This window comes from Anabrus simplex, chromosome 5, assembly GCF_040414725.1.
Source record: "Anabrus simplex isolate iqAnaSimp1 chromosome 5, ASM4041472v1, whole genome shotgun sequence".
NCBI classification, from domain to species: Eukaryota; Metazoa; Arthropoda; class Insecta; order Orthoptera; family Tettigoniidae; genus Anabrus; species Anabrus simplex.
This window is the reverse complement of record NC_090269.1, coordinates 379,445,462-379,464,048: the sequence shown is the minus strand read 5'-3', so window position 1 is coordinate 379,464,048 and position 18,587 is coordinate 379,445,462.

Below are 18,587 nucleotides of genomic sequence, written 5' to 3'. Positions count from 1 at the left end.
AAAGATAAACTGTAAACTTTCTCGTAGTTGACTAATAACTGGTAAAACATTTGGGTGATCTCCAATTAGTTGCGTAATTTGCATTAGAAGATTGAGAACACACTGTTGAACGTGTTCCCGCTGTCGTAGCGTGTTACCTGTTTGTAGTGGACGTTGTGCGGGTTGCAAAGGGGTTAATTGTTTCGATGTTGTTGGCTGGGTGGGAGGTATGGGCTATTGGTGAGACAGCGTTTGCATGGGACAGGAGAATTGAGTGGGTTGCACGATCTGGAGATAGCCGGCTGTATCATAGCCGGGAGGTGGCTTGGAAGGCAAGTCCTTGACGATCACTTGCGTGAATTTACGTTCGCGCGGCATTTCAGACATGGGAGGAGAATATTGAGTGGGAAGGGGAGGAAATTGTTGAAGGTTACTATAATCAGAAAATTACGTGAAAATAATCTAGAGGAAGCTTCCGAAAAGGAGATATTATCAATGCACATGAGTTTCTTAATCTCTACTTGTCTCAGGTGGACAGCACAGTCAGATGAGTCCGTTGAATGCTCCCGATTACAATGTAAACATAGTTTAATATTGGCAAGGCAGTATGAGGTAGCATGATTTAAGGCACAGTTGCGACAGCGAAATGTTGTAGACTGACAATTTCGTATCGTGTGACCATAAAGTTGGTATTTTAAGCAAATAATTGGGGAAGAAAATAAAAGGATTGACTTCCAATAAAACTTGATATAGGGAGACATATTTTGGCAATGCTTTTGAACAAAAGACAATCTTTACTGAACCAGTAGGTAGATAAGCTACCTGACCATCCTGATGGGTATTGCGACTTAATCTTTGATCAGAGTGAACTTTGATGTCGCTCTTAAGTAAAGTAAGAATTTCTGCTTCAGATAAATGTTTATCTACAGCTCGGATAATACCTACTCTGAAGATGTTGGAGTGAGGTATAAAGGCATGTAGCTTGTGCGTATCAAGAAACTGATTCTTCAAAAAGGCATTAGAATGATTTGCAGAGATTGATTGATTGATTGATTGATTGATTGATTGATTGATTGATTGATTGATTGATTGATTGATTGATTGATTGATTGATTGATTGATTGATTGATTGATTGATTGATTGATTGATTGATTGATTGATTGATTGATTGATAAAGTTTACCTGAATCCTATTATGACCTTTATACTGAATTGATTTGACAGGAAAGTTTCGTTCATGCAGTAAACGACCAAGAGCCATAGGGTGAAGGTTACCAATATTATTGCCACTTTTTGAGGAGACAAAGACAATATATGGCCCTGGGTGGTTAAATGAGTACATAGTACAGGCGACATTGTTAGGAGGTTGAGCAGGTGGTGGAAGGTTAATATTACGTTGGGTTGTATTCTGCAAAGAAGAGGTATTATGAGAACTATCGTTCATATTTAAATCCATATTCACCACTTCTTCACGTCCAGCATTGCTATTTGATGCCGGATTAGACTCCGCATCACCTCCACTGTCAGTACTCATGACACCACAATACAACTCACGCTCAGAAGTAACTCGACACTAAACTCAAGTTCTAGGGACACGAGACACGAAACCTCGAACACTTCCAACCGCACGGGACGATGTAGCGAACGAGAGTGTGAAGTTACACAAATCATAGAAGCACTAGCCAACAAGAATAACTACACAGATAACGGAATATATAACATACTCCTCAAGAGGTATGTTAATCATCTGGCCCCCTTGCTCACTGAGAGAATTAATTTGTCATTGCAAACAGAAGTTATAACTTAACAGTTAAATGTGAAATTGCAAGAGTGGTACCAGTTCTTAAGAAAGGAACACAGTCTGACCCCAGTAATTACAGGCCAATATGTATAGTATCTACACTAGCAAAAGTACTTGAAATAGTAATAAAAACAAGTCTTGAATATCCTAATAAAAACACATTTTTTCTTCAAATTTTTAGTATGGCTTCCTACCCAAACATAGTACACTTTCAGTTGCTTTTGACATAGTGTCCCTTATACAGAATGCATTAGATAATAATAAAATAGCAGCTGGACTTTTCATAGATCTTGCAAAGGCATTTGACACAGTTAACCATATCCTACTAGCAAATGCAGGAATTAGAGTAATATTCTTTGAGTGGTTTAAACATTACTTAACAGATAGGAAGCAATATGTTAATATCAATGAAAATAAAAGGCCCATCCACAAAGATAAAAAGGTGTTCCACAAGGGTCGGTGCTGGACCATTACTGTTTCTGATATTTATTAATGATGTAAGTTATCTTGAGTTTACTGGTAAGATATTCCTGTTTGCAGATGATATATTTATATTTTATGACAGCAGTTGCGAACAAAAGATTATGGAGTATATGCAAAAAGATATGTACATACTAACATCATAGCTGAACAAAAATAATCTAGTAATAAGCACCTCAAAAACAAAATACATTATATTCCATAAACCAACACAAATTATCAATACCTGTAATGTGGTAAAAATTGGCAATGAGCCCATTGAAAGAGTTATGCAGTTTTCATATTTAGGCCTGGCTTTAGACAATAACATAAGGTGGAATGAGCATATCTCAAATGTAAAGACAAAATTACTCGTGTAATTGGAATACAAAAAAGACTGAAGGACTACGGAATAAACAACAAACACTTAAGAAGATACATATGTACGTCCTCATACATTCACACCTTATGTACATGAATATAATATGGCGAAATTGTACACAGGGAGCTGTAAAAGAACTAGAAATACTCCAAAAGAGAGCTTTAAAAATTATGTAGGGATATGATTTACTAAAACCATCTGTGGAAGTTGTTCAGGAAACAAACGCATTACCAGTACAATGCCAGCTTAAATACTCTCAAGCTTTATTTATGTTCAGGTATAAAAGTAATGTGATTTCTGTCAATACAGAACTACGATGCAGCAAAGATATTCACACCCATTTTACAAGATCAGCAAACCAGTTTTACAAAAATTCCACAAACACTACCAAATATGGTTTTAAAAGCATTTCTTATTCAGCAAGCACAGCCTTTAACGATCCACCTCCAAAATTGAAACAAATCAATGAGTTGTACAGATTTAAAACAGAAGTACGCAGGCACTTCCTTGAACAGTATGGTGGAGAATAAATCGATAACAATTGTGTACCTATTTTTCCACCTATGTTTAGTTTATTTTGAATATCTTATTTTTTCCATGTAAAATAATGATATTATGATGTAAATCAATATTTGTAAAACATTTCTTGTTATATATGTAAGCCTATGCCTTATCTGTTAACTGAAACTAAAAGCTGCCAAGGTGTGATTGTAAAGGGCAGTCCCTCCTTGAGCCACTAGCTCACTGGGGCGTACTATAACAAATAAAAGATAATAATATATAATCTAAGAACCATCTATAATGTACAGATTTCCTTCCGTTAGAATAAAAGATCTAATGTCACAGTCCTTGTATAATTGCTCTGAAACAGCTTAATTTGATGATGTGCTATAAGTATTAGCTCTGAATTTCAATGTTGATCCAATACTAATGTGGGGCTTAATCCATGCGTTGATTGACGAGATATCTTGAAAATTTCAATTTTCAGGTAGATTTGAATGAGTTTATAATGATCTCGAACCAACACGGACCTAAAAGTAGAAACGAATTTTTTGAACTATATGTTAGCATACGAAATCGGAGACAGAGAAAGTGTTTTGTAAAAATAATGGTAAGATTATTATTATTATTATTATTATTATTATTATTATTATTATTATTATTATTATTATTATTATTATTATTATTATTATTATTATTATTATAACTCCGCCTGTAGTGACTACTGGGTGGATTGAGTATCTCAGTAGATGTTGTTGCCGGTCCAAAGTCCAAATAAATGTGTAGGGTTGCCATTAGGACGTCAAACGGATGCCTCAGTAACAACTAATGCCCTCCAGAACTAGCAATCCTGGTTGTATTTGGAGTGCACAATTGCTCCAAAGCAAACTCAAGTTTGCAAGCATGATGGCATAACGGAAACAAACTATTACCCCAAGTGGTAACACTTTGCAAAAATCCACCGTCACTAACATGCGACACACGCATCCCGTTCTGATTCTGGGAGGGATACGACGTCATGCTGAAGACGAGTCGGAGCGTCTAGAAAACTCAAACAGTCACGAAAACTTAAACCGAAATCTAATACTTTTCTGGCATACTTGAACATAAAATTTCTCACACAAACTGCCAAAGTGAAACAACTGACCAAAGTCCTCCATGAAAGCAATATCTCTGTAACAGCATTGCAAGAAGCCAGCTTCACGGACAGATAAACTTTCGAATCAGATGGGTACCGTTTTTTTTTTCAAGAGCAAAGCTCGAAAAAGCATAATGAAGAACACGGCATTTGCGGTCAACCCCTCAAACCTTAGTTTTGTCTCAAATTTTGAACCTATTGGCGATCGGCTATCCGTACTATTCCTGAGCTGTGCAAACAAAACGTATAGTTGATCAATGTCCACCCCCCGACTCACGACCAGAACCAAAAGGATTAGGAGGAAACAGAGAGATTTTGGAACAATCCTGATACCAGAATCGCAAAAATTCCAAGTCAAGATCGTCATGTGTGATTTCAACGCACAACATGGACGGGAACAGAAATACAGACACATCACTGGGCGATACACGAATCACAAGAGGACCAACGAGGATGTGAAACGTCTTTTTGAATAATGTGAAAATCATAACATCCACGTGATGTCCACCCATTTTCGACATCTTCCTAGGAAATAAAATACACGGCGATCACCACACACAGCAATGGGAAAATTTAATCTAGACCATGTTGCAATATCTCGAGGATACAATCCAGAAATAATGAATGTCAGAGTCAAAAGGGGATGAACATAGAGATTCAGACCATTATGTCTCAGTAGTGAATTTCAGACCCGTCTCTTTAAACTAAATAGAACCAATCTGCCCTAACCCGTTTCCACACAAAGAAAATCAGAGAAAAACAGAACGAATTCAAATAACTTTCCCGGCCAGTGCACATGGACTTTACTAGTACAAAAAGGCACATGGTTCAAGCTGCAAAAGAAGTAGCAGAGGTAAAAAGGGGAAGAAACATGCCTGGTGGAACGAAAGTTGTGAAAGAGCCCTGGTGGGTCGTCTGCGTACTTGGAAAATGTACTAGACGTCAAAAAGAGAGGAAGATTGGACATTTACAAAACGCAACGCGCACAAACGACGAAGAAAATACGGAGTGGGAAACGCAAGTACGAAAAAGAACAAATGAACAAGATTGAGCTAGACATCTTGCGAAGTGAGTCCCGAGAATATTACAGGGGTTTCATACAGAAGAAACAGGGGTACAAGCGTCCCTCCACAGGGCGAGTGCGCCTAGACGCGCGCGGCTGTGAGCTTGAATCCGGGAGATGGTGGGTTCGAGCCGCACTGTCGGCAGCCCTGAAGATGGTTTTCCGTGGTTTCCCATTTTCACACAAGCAAATGCTGGGGGTGTACTTTAATTAAAGCCACGGCCGCTTCCTACCCACTCCTAGCCCTTCCCTGTCCCATCGTCGCCATAAGACCTATCTGTGTCGGTGCGACGTAAAGGAGCTAGCAAAAAAGCGTCCCTCCCACTGCTTTCAAAGGAAATATGGAACTTTAGCAACATCAGATGAAGAAAACTGTGAGGTCCTTGCCGAATACTTCGAAGAACTTCTAATTTGTGAAAAACCAGTTAACACCATCAGAACCAACAAATCAACATGCCAAAACCTGCCGTCTTCTTTCCCGGATCGCGATGAGATCAAACGCCACATAGGGAAAGCAAAAACAACAAGGCCTCTGGTGAAGACTCCATGATAGCAGAACTATAGAAATCCGCCGCAGAAGAAGCAATACACAATCAATCAATAAATCACTACTGATATGCATTTAGGGTAGTCGCCCAGGTGGCAGATTCCCTACTGATGTTGTCCTAGCCTTTTCTTAAATGATTGCAAAGAAATTGGAAATTTATTGAAAATTTCCCTAACTCCCCTTCCTATAAACGAATATTTTCCCCAGTTTGTTTCTTGAATTCCAAATTTATCTTCATATTGTGATCTTCCCTACGTTTAAAGAAACAATACAAACTTATTCGTCTACTGATGTCCTCCTACGCAATCTCTCCACTGACAGCTCGGAACATACCACCTAGTCGAGCAGCTCGTCTCCTTTCTCCCAAGTCATCCCAGCCCAAACTTTGCAACATTTTTGTAACGCTACTCGTTTGTCGGAAATCGCCCAGAACAAATCGAGCTACTTTTCTTTGGATTTTTTCCAGTTCCTGAATCAAGTAATCCTGGTAAGGATCCCATACACTGGAACCATACTCTAGTTGGGGTCTCACCAGAGACAAATAAGCTCTCTCCTTTACATCCTTACTACAACCCCTAAATACTCTCATAACCATGTGCAGAGATCTGTACCCTTTATTTAGAATCATATTTATGTGATTACCCAATGAAGATCTTTCATTATATTAATACCTAGGTATTTACAATGATCCCCAAAGGGAAGTTTCACCCCATCAACGCAGTAATTAAAACTGAGAGGACTTTTCCTATTAGTGAAACTCACAACCTGACTTTTATCCCCGTTTATCATCATACCATTGCCTACTGTCCATCTTACAACATTATCGAGGTCATTTTGCAGTTGCTCACAATCTTGTAACTTATTTATTACTCTGTACAGAATAACATTATCTGCGAAAAGCCTTATCTCTGATTCCACTTCTTTACACATATCATTGATATATATATATATAAGAAAACATAAAGGTCCAATAATACTGCCTTGAGGAATTCCCCTCTTAATTATAACAGGGACAGATAAAGCTTCACCTACTTTAATTCTCTGAGTTCTATTTTCTAGAAACAGAGCCACCCATTCAGTCACTCTTTTGTCAAGTCTAATTTTCCCACATTTTTGCCAGTAGTCTCCCATGATCTACCCTATCAAATGCCTTAGACAGGTCAATCGCGATACAGTCCAATTGACCTCCTGAGTCCAGGAATCTGCTATATCTTTCTGGAATCCTACAAGATGGGCTTCAGTGGAATAATCTCTCCTAAGCCCAAACTGCCTTCTATCAAACCAGTTATTAATTTTGCAAACATGTCTTATATAATCAGAAAGAATGATTTCCCAAAGTTTACATACAATGCATGTCAAACTGACTGTCCTGTAATTCTCAGCTTTATGTCTATCACCATTTCCTTTATATACAGGGGCTACTATAGCAACTCTCCATTCATTTGGTAAAGTTCCTTCATGCAAACAATAATCAAACAAGTACTTCAGATATGGTACTATATCCCAACCCATTGTCTTTAATATATCCCCCAACACCTTATCAATTCCAGCTGCTTTTCTAGTTTTCAACTTTTGTATCTTACTGTAAATGCCATTGCTGTCATAGGTAAATTTTAATACTTCTTTAGTATCTCTATCTGGACGTTTTCCTTGTGACCAACAATCTTTACATACAGCTGACTGAATACTTCTGCCTTTTGAAGATCCTCGCATACACACTCCCCTTGTGCATTAATGATTCCTGGAATATCCTTCTTGGAACCTGTTTCTGCCTTAAAGTACCTATACATACTCTTCCATTTTTCACTAAAATTTGTATGACTGCTTATTATGCTTGCCGTCATGTTATCCTTAGCTGACTTCTTTGCTAGATTCAATTTCCTAGTAAGTTACTTCAATTTCTCCTTACTTCCACAGCCATACGTCTTGCATGAATCCATCATTGACATATTGGGGAAAGAACAACTACCGGAGGACTGCAAGGTTGATTTAATCTTGTAACGCTCTTTGTACTTGATAGTGTCTTTGCTTACTATCAACTTGCTAGAAATAGCGTTGTAATTGAGATTTACTTTTAAAAAAATGCCCTTGATCGGGACACTAGACAACAAGATATCAAAGTACTCAGAAACGACAGTACACAACCGCGCAAAGTGCCGAGAAGCGTGCAACAAGAGAATATAACAGTTCAATACATTGTGTCAACATTACCGTACACAGTGCAGTTTAGAGCTCCATACATGTGCATAAATAAGTTAAAGGGCCGCTACCCAAGAGAATTGCCGTGGTAGGTTGCGCCCTCCGGTCTTTATTCCGCATCGAGCCCCATGGTTGGGTGACAAATAAGCACCCTCCACGCGGCGCTGCCCCATAGATTAGCACTGGGAGCACTCTACACCCAGGGTCTTGACGGGTTCTTTTATTGTTGTGGGGCTATTTCAGGATCACAGGACTTTGTATGTGCCTCAGCTAGCTAATATGTTCCGGTGAATAAAAATCGCATTAAAGGTGGAAAATTGGATTCGGTATCCTATCGGGCGGCTTATTTACAAATTACTATATTAATGTTTTTAAGCCATTCGCCATTGTATTTGCATCACCTATTTTCATAATTTATGACATGCTTATAATAATCGAGACCTTGACTTGATTTTAAATTGATTATACCAAATATGATCTTGCAATTTGAATTAATTTCATAAGTAAGGGCATAAATATCCATTTTATAATGAAAAGATGGAGATATTCTGGATCGGATTATATTTATTAATTTAAATGATCCTACTGGTTAAGACGAAACCAAAGTATAACCCTGATTTTAAATATTACCGAAGAACAAATTGATAATGACATAAAAAAATAAAAAACTGTTATAATTGAATTAATTTATACCCGATTCAACATAATGCAGTGATTTCAAATTGATCATTCCTCATTTTATAATAGGTATTCGAAATTCCGAACCTAAATCTATATGTATTCATTAACGTGCCTAAACCTGAAAAATTACCATAATGACTGTATTCTTTCTTTTACTCCACAAGTTTTAGGTATTCTTTTTCCTTCAATTTTGATTTGATGTCAGATTTTCAATAGGAGAATTTCGTTCATGTCAAATTCAGCTGATAATAATGTCTTTTTATATGTGATGCCTAACCTAATTAAAATAATCATCACCACCTTAACTAACTCGTACGTCCTGATGAGGTTCGCCTCAACGCGACAATAATTACATGTCCACCCTCGCGCATACCTTCGAGGATCATGTTACCTTAATGCTAATACATAAAACAAATAATCAAAGATAATATACATAAGGACAAGAATATATACACTTAAATGTTAATAAAACCACATACGACATCTCTACTACAGCTACTAAACTACCATGTCCATGAAGTAAACATCTAACTTATTAATATCACGTCATATATCCTCGAAGCTGTACGCGTGGTAAGCTTTATGTATGCCTCGAACACGTCGCCGTCATACCGACCAAAAAACCCTAATGATTGACATAGATTTTGAATATGACATCCGAAACGTAACGATAATCGATAGGACAATTGTGGCCGACATCTGATTGCAATTAATAATTATCCGCCTTACCATCTTAGCCTACACTTACATAACAACATTACGATCCCAGCATTCACTCATGTAAGAGCATTATAACCTTAACATCATCTTATACTAGGGCATTACAATTTCAGCATTCGCTTATATACAAGTGATACACCTCCTTTTGCTTTATCTAACTTCACACTGGCATAAAGCAATTAAATAATACGTTCCATGTGGCGATATCAAGATAAACCTTCATTGTCACCTCCCATCTTATTAAATAATCCACACAACACAACACTTTTCTTTATTTCAACCACTAAATTATATGTGTGCTAACCCACACACCGATGGGACATCACGATATCATCCCCACGTTTTATTATTCATCATCATAATAACTATTACCACTACATGCACTTAATACACTTGAATTATTCATCAATACAGTGACCACCGTCATCGCAGGTACTTAATATATCTGACACTCACACCATCAACATTATTATTATTATTATTATTATTATTATTATCTCACGTTGATTCACACCGTGTCATTACTCACAACATTACTACATTTATTTCACTTACCTGCAATACCAAGGTTAGCTTCGCGATAAATATGCTGATTCCATGTTGATGTTGTTACATATATATACATAGGCTCACGTTTTCCAGTAATTACGGCACTACAACATAATATAAGCGATGTCGGGGTTATCCACTAACATAACCATTCATTCTCTCGCATGGTATCGTATCATTTCGAATGCCGAGTCACCAAACGCATATAATAATTCCTATATTCTAAATAACATAATATCACGCCGCTCGAGGTGTAATTACTATTACGTTTTGGCGAACTACTTCAGGACATGTACTACATATATGCTACTAACTACATTAAATAAACTAGTAACTAAAATAGAATACACATGAATGTTGCATCAAATAAAGTGCACACAATAAAAAGACATCACTATAATGGAAAGCAGTTACTGACTTGAATAGCCAGGGTTATATGAATCACTGGCTTAAGTTATCCATCCCGGTAACCACAACATTGTATCAGCTGGACCTACTTGTACATAATTTAGCACTCCATAATCTCCTTTGATTTAGTACTTCCTTTTAGACTCATGCAGATTACATCTGAAAAATGTTAATATTAGTTCTTTGACAACACACAGAGCCACTAGTAAATCAATTACGCATACACTTTCAATTATACGAAGTTATTTACGATACGGACAATCTCTATTATATATCGTATTGTTCCTTCTGTAATGGCTTGGCCTTTATACAGTCATAAACGTATCACCGTTATTTTAAGCCGGGTGCATTTGCTTACTGCACATATATGTTCCCTATTAATTTTCTGTGCATACAATTTCTAATTTTTACATATCATTTTCATACTACCATCACATTGACAATAACAATTAACAAGAATACTTTTACGTTTTTACACAAGTCATAGAATAACAAAATTAGCTACTAGATATGGAACTCTATCTTAGGTGTTTACTTACATCTACTGACATCTAGATGTCGCTACCGTTCTTATTAACAAATATCGATATTTTATACTCCGCAACATTACCCTATGTGTTAAATCTTTGGTTTCGTCTTGTTTTCATACATTATACATTTTACATTTGACTTAATTCCAACAGTATTTACACGTTTTCTCCGCTTAGAGATGAAAGTAAAGTCCTTTCTTCACAATCACTTCATTGCGTATTCAGCATTTATAAACTAGTCCTCGCCTAAACTGCTCTGGCGCCATGTTTCTGGACCTCGCGCTAGTTGGTTTTGTTCGCGCTGTAGCATATGTCACACATGAAAACGGCACAAGGTACCAGTGAAAACAGAAGTAATAGGGGAAAGGAACTCGTGGAAGAGAATTTTGGAAAACAAGTTTGAAAATAACAAATATATTATACCAATCTCAAAGGGGTAACAAATTATATTTTACATCAGAACAAATAGTATGAACCAGCATATGTCATAATAAAAGCGTTAAGTTTGATTTTAAGACACGTAGGTGATACAAATTTTAATTACATCGTCATAATCGAATCCCTAAGCACCAATCACTACAATCTTTGGACATATGTTCCGACACTTCAATTAGGGGAAAAAGAAAGAGAATGGGGGGGAGACCCATAAATTCTGAAATCAGTTTCTTTGCATTATATTACACAATACGCTAGAAGGGAGGTACATCAAATAAAGTTTCAGGCTCGTGCCAGTAGAATAGAAAGTTGGTAGTGTCATACACTTGCAAGATAAGCTCACAAATTGATACAATGTTTACAATAAGACATTGTAATGCAACCTCATGGCAAACAATTCAAGAGATTCAGAATTGAAATAAACCAATCTCCAGTTTCAGGGACTGATCCTTTTGGTAGATTAAAAAAATAGGAATTCTAACAAATGATCCCAGCAGGGATTAAAACACACACGCATGCGCAGAAGCGATAATAAAATAGAAGCTAACCGATGAACATACAAATTAAATTAGCAGACCACATCTTTTGAGCAAGCACCATTTTTACGCAAATTAAACAGATAGATGGGATAAGAAAAGAAATAAAGATAGGTAGAAGATAAAGGATAGAATAAGGAAATAAGAAACGGAGGAATGGGATAGGATAAGGATCAAGCCGCCAAGTCCCCAGCACTAACAGACGCGATCCAAAAGTTCATCTCAGAAAGTAGGAATGTTTATGGACTAGAATATTAGATCAGCTGTCCAGTACACCATTTACACCACATTTTAGGAATATAAATGTCCAAAAGGCAGAACATTTGCGCTGCTTGAATACTCAGATGTGTCCTGAAGGGACCAAAGTTCAATTTTCGTTACTACGGCGAAGCGCAAGTATAGCAAGGTAGGGCGCGTTAAATAATAGAAAGAAACAGTGTCTGCTCACCCTTGACAGAAGTCCAGCACGAAGTTTACAAGTAAAATGGACACGGTCCAGCCGTGTGGAGAGTTCCAGCTCCCACTGTCTTCAACAAGGTTATACCACAACTGACCTGCCAAATAAACGACACAAGGCCATATATATATATGCCAGCGGGGTAGATCGAGAACATACTATAGGCGTGACGTCAGAGTGGATGCGCCATAGAGGCGAGCAGTGACAGCAGTAGTACAAGCAGCCGGGAAGCCGACAGTTCGTAACAGCAGACGGAGAAAAGAGCACCAATTCGAAGGAGAGAATTTTTTTTTACGTAAGGTAAGCACAAATAGCTCGCAACATATACTCCCACCACACGGGAAAAATCCGAAGGATTGGTGCGATGAACGATGAAGAAGCACGTCGAGCAAACGATGGATGGTGGAGCCAGCACAGATGAGGATGGTGAAGATGCAGCGCGGATCCCACGATGAACAGATGAAAGCAGCAACAGAAGAAGGCAGAAGAAACGTAGAGACGCAGATCCGACGAAGTCCAGACGTGGCGCATCTCCGGGGCCCGGCAGGATGCAGGAGCAAAGGGAAAAGAAAGAACGAAAGAATGAGTAACAAGAAAGAAGAAACAAGAAAAATAAGAAAAGGGGGGGAAGGAGGAGGACAAAGGAAGATCCGGATCGTATCATAACAATAATACAATGATAAGTGGTCTGCAATCAAAATATTTACAATAAAAGGACAAACTTGATCAATAAATATATATATAAAGAAGGTAACACAGATAACGAATATAATGAGAGGAGGTCAGGCGTGAAAAGATTAGACAGTGGGAGCTGGAGGGAGGGAGAGCAGAAACCAGAAAAAAAGAGGAGAAAAGGAGGACTGGACAGCAAACGATACCAAAGAAACAAGAAAAAAAAGGTATAGCAGGCCCGATAGCTACCCAACTCCCACCCTAGAAAGAAAAAAAGGGAGGGGAGGGGACCTTAAGAATGGAACGGTTTTAACATAGAAAAATGAGCTTTTTTAATGTCCGTGGGGGTATGAAGAGAGTGAAGCTGAGCAGTATTAGGGGATGGAAAGGAAAGAATACGAAAAGGGCCTAACCAACGTGGGGTAAGTTTAGCGGAAACATTTTGTGAAGCGGAACTAAGAGGTTTGTTTTTCAGAAGAACTTGGTCAAACATCTTAAATTTAGGTTGAGAGACCCGAGTTTTACAAGCTTTCCTATGTACTTCCCTCGCCTGAAGGAGCTTGTCATATGCCTTTTGCAATTGGGAATGGCCGAGGCGATGAGAAGGGGTGTCCAAGAGGGAGGGCAAATCCCACGTAAGAGACAAAGGGGTGTTCAATTCACGGCCAAGAAAAGGTTTAGCAGGGGAAAAACCCGTAGAGGAATTGATGGTCGAATTTAAAGCAAGCACAAAAGATGGAAGTTCAGTATCCCATAGCTTCTGATTATTGGAGTGAAAAATGGATAGGAAGGTTTTCAAATTCCTATGGTACCGTTCAACAGTATTGGCTTGAGGATGATATGGAGAAGTACAGATTTTTTTGATACCTAATGAAAAACAAAAATTATAAAATTATTTCGACGTGAAAATGGATGCATTGTCAGAAATAAGAAATTTAGGGAGGCCAGTAATTGGAAAAATATGGTTAGACAAAAGATTTATAACAATTTGAGAGGAAATATTTCGCAAAGGGCGAACAATGAGAAATTTGGAAAAACCATCTAATAAAGTGAAAATATAAGAATTTGATTTAGACGATTTGACAATAGGTCCGACAATGTCAACATTATATTTCTCACAGGTGTAGGTAGCGGGAGAGGCGGCAAAGGTGCCATGAGGAAGGTGATTTAATGGCTTATGGCGTTGACAAGAGGCACAAGAACGCACCCATGAAAAAATATTCTTGCGCATTTGGGGCCAATAGAATTAGGAGGCAAGGCGTGCATAAGCCTTAGCTCTCCCAAAATGTCCCCCTACAGGAGAGTCATGAAAGTATTGATAAACCATGGACCGTAAAGTGGAAGGAAGAACAAGGCGATGAGTGGCCTTGGGAGTAGGCTTAAAAATGAGAAGTTGCTGCTGATGACGAAACGGGCCAGAATAATTAGGGGAAACCAGGTCACGAGAAATTTGTTGGCAGTAAGGATCAAGCTGTTGATGTTGTAAACACGATTGAAAAGAAAGCGGAAAATTAGTTAACGAGGAAACAGAAAAAACAATTAACAGGAAGTGAATCGAGCTCAGAGGGTTGGAAATGAGGTTCTTCAAATAAACGAGATAAAGCATCGGCAACGGAGTTGTTATATCCAGAGACGAATTTAAGAGAAAACTTGAATCGTGAGAGGCGGAGTAACCAACGACCCGTACGACCAATTTTCGGGGCATTATGGAGGAGCCAAGAAAGAGCCTGATTGTCGGTACTAACAATGAATGGGCGGTGGTCAAGATAATCAGCGAAGTGTTCAATAGAGAGGATGAGGGCAAGAGCCTCTTTTTCGTAGGTAGAATATTTACGTTCGGCAGGGGATAATAGACGGCTAAAATATGCAATAGGGAGTGTGCAATCATTAATAGTTTGTTGGAGAACGGCGCCTATAGCAATATCAGAAGCATCAGTGGACAATTCAAAGGTGACGTTAAAATCAGGGATCTGGAGAAGAGGTGCATGAGATAATTTAGTTTTTAAAAGGTCAAAGGCAATTTGTTGTTGAGAAGACCATAGGAATTTAACACCTTTATGTTTAAGAGCATTCAAAGTTTCAGAAATAGCAGAAAAATTTGGGATGTATTTGGCATAGAAACCGACCATTCCCAAAAAAGATCGTAAATGTTTTAAATTAGAGGGAGGCGGAATTCTAGTAATAGCAGAAACTCGTTCAGGGTCAACAGCAATACCATCAGAACTTAAAATATGACCCAGAAATTTAATAGAGGTTTGAGCGATCAAAACCTTAGACGGATTTACGGTTAAGCCGACGTTGCGAAGACGTGTAAGGACTTCGCGATCGTGGGACAGATGAGATTCAAAATCGGGAGAAAAAATCAAAATATCATCAATAAAAGGGAAAAGATATTTGTACTTAATATCAGAGAATAGGGAGTCGACGAAGCGTTGCATAATTTGGGAACCTAAATTCAAACCGAAAGGGACTTTTTTAAATTGGTAAAGGCCATTAGGGGTAATAAAAGTCGTATACCGGGAGCTAATGTCATCCAACGGGAGCTGGTTGTAGGCCGAATTAAGATCGAAAATCGAAAAAAATTTTGAACCGGAAAAATGTTGAAATGCAGAGTTTAATTTGGGCATAGGATACGCATCATAAACAATTTTCTCATTCAACTTACGAAAATCCACAATAAATCTCGCCGAGCCATCAGGCTTATCAACCACAAAGGCGGGAGAGGCGTAATCGGAAGATGATGGAATAATAGTACTATCATTCAACATTTTTTGTATTAGCTGATTTAAAACCTTCATCCGAGGAGGACTAAGGAAATATGGAGAGGAGCGAACAGGGGTGGTATCATTAAGATCAATATGGGCAAAAAAATCCCTGACAGTACCGAGCTTAGGGGTGATGACGTCCGAAAATTCAGTGAGCAAAGCTTGAACTTGATCGGAATGAATAGAATTAATTATAGGAAGGAGAGAATAGAAACGAGAAGGGTAGTCAAGAGTATGAATTAAGGGAACAGATTTATCAGAAAAGGGAAAAGAAACTTTCGAATGCGCGGAATCAAGAAGAAGACCAGTATAAGCAAAAAAGTCATACCCCAAAATGATAGGGAGAGATAAAGATTCAGCGATAAGGTAAACGGCCAGGAAAAATACTGCATTTTAATATGCAAAGAAACCGTACCAATAATATTCAAAGGCTGATTAGAGACAGAAAGACAACGTGTAGAGGTAGGAAGATAATGTAAATGGAGATCTAGTTCGGTTAACAATTTATAGAATTGATAGCTGATAAGAGAAACAGCGGCACCTGAATCGAGAAGGGCGACAGAAGGAGAGTTATTGGCAGTAACTAAGATATGACAAGTGGGAGGTAAAAATGAAGCGAAATTTGAAGTGGATTGGGAAGATGCCGTTAATACAGGAGGCAGATTTTCCCCATCAAAGCGTCTACTGCCTAGCGACGTGGGTGGAACGCGTTTCCCGAAAATGGAGTAGTACACTGACGCGCAAGGTGGCCGGGCAGTTTGCACCGATAACAAGTGATAGGAGGGCGGACAGCGGGAAGGGAAGGTGCGGGTAAAGCAGACTATGAAGAAGTAGAAGGAATAATCGGAGGAGGAACAGATGAATAGAACGAACGATCTCCTAAAGAATTTATAGTGTGCTGATGGGCTAAATTATAAAGTTGCAGAAGAGAAACAGGAGGAGCTAAAACGTTAAATAGCATGCGAAATGAGGGAGCCGCGTAAAACTGTATAATGGAAATTAATTCCTGGGTATTATGTGATATATTCAAAACATCGGTATAAGTTATGATAGAGTCAAGAAAATCATGAGCAGGTTCATTAGGTAACTGATGTCGTCTGATAAATTCATTACTCAATTTATAACGTACTTCCAGGGGTAGAAAATAATCATGAACAGCGTGCCTCAATTCGTACCAGTTGGAGAAGTTGGACATATTATCAAGCCAAAATGTGGAGAAAAAACCCGTGGTTTTCGTGGAGAGAAGACCAATCAGTTGAGGAAAGGAAGCTACTTTAATATTTAAAAATTTACGGGCTGAAAATAACCAAATTGTAAGACTACGAGGATCTGTTGCCGATAACTGGGGGACTTGAAGTAAAGATTGTTTAATAATCTGAACATTGAGAGAACTATCCACCGAAGTGGTAGGAAGAACAGGGGAGGGAGGGTATGGAGGGGGGGAGGGGCCATATGGTATCGGAAGGGAGGAGGTTTACTCTCATCAGATGTTACATCAGGCGCATGATCAGTAGAAGACGGAGAGACTGAGGAAGAAGAAGAAAACGAAATTAAATTGGGAACAGAAGGATTTGGAAGTGACAAATTTTGAGGAATTGGTGAAGACAGTAGAGAAAGGTCATCCCCTAAAGGGAAATTATCTGAAAAACAAGCCATGATATACAGAATAATAAAAGAAAAGGACTAAAGTAAAGGGTAACTCTGCTACCATACGTAACGCTCTTTGTACTTGATAGTTTCTTTGCTTACTATCAACTTGCTAGAAATAGCGTTGTAATTGAGATTTACTTTTAAAAAATTGCCCTTGATCGGGACACTAGACAACAAGATATCAAAGTACTCAGAAACGACAGTACACAACCGCGCAGAGTGCCGAGAAGCGTGCAACATGAGAATATAACAGTTCAATACATTGTGTCAACATTACCGTAAACAGTGCAGTTTAGAGCTCCATACATGTGCATAAATAAGTTAAAGGGCCGCTACCCAAGAGAATTGCCGTGGTAGGTACCAGTGAAAACAGAAGTAATAGGGGAAAGGAACTCGTGGAAGAGAATTTTGGAAAACAAGTTTGAAAATAACAAATATATTATACCAATCTCAAAGGGGTAACAAATTATATTTTACATCAGAACAAATAGTATGAACCAGCATATGTCATAATAAAAGCGTTAAGTTTGATTTTAAGACACGTAGGTGATACAAATTTTAATTTCATCGTCATAATCAAATCCCTAAGCACCAATCACTACAATCTTTGGACATATGTTCCGACACTTCAATTAGGGGAAAAAGAAAGAGAATGGGGGGGAGACCCATAAATTCTGAAATCAGTTTCTTTGCATTATATTACACAATACGCTAGAAGGGAGGTACATCAAATAAAGTTTCAGGCTCGTGCCAGTAGAATAGAAAGTTGGTAGTGTCATACACTTGCAAGATAAGCTCACAAATTGATACAATGTTTACAATAAGACATTGTAATGCAACCTCATGGCAAACAATTCAAGAGATTCAGAATTGAAATAAACCAATCTCCAGTTTCAGGGACTGATCCTTTTGGTAGATTAAAAATAGGAATTCTAACAAATGATCCCAGCAGGGATTAAAACACACACGCATGCGCAGAAGCGATAATAAAATAGAAGCTAACCGATGAACATACAAATTAAATTAGCAGACCTCATCTTTTGAGCAAGCACCATTTTTACGCAAATTAAACAGATAGATGGGATAAGAAAAGAAATAAAGATAGGTAGAAGATA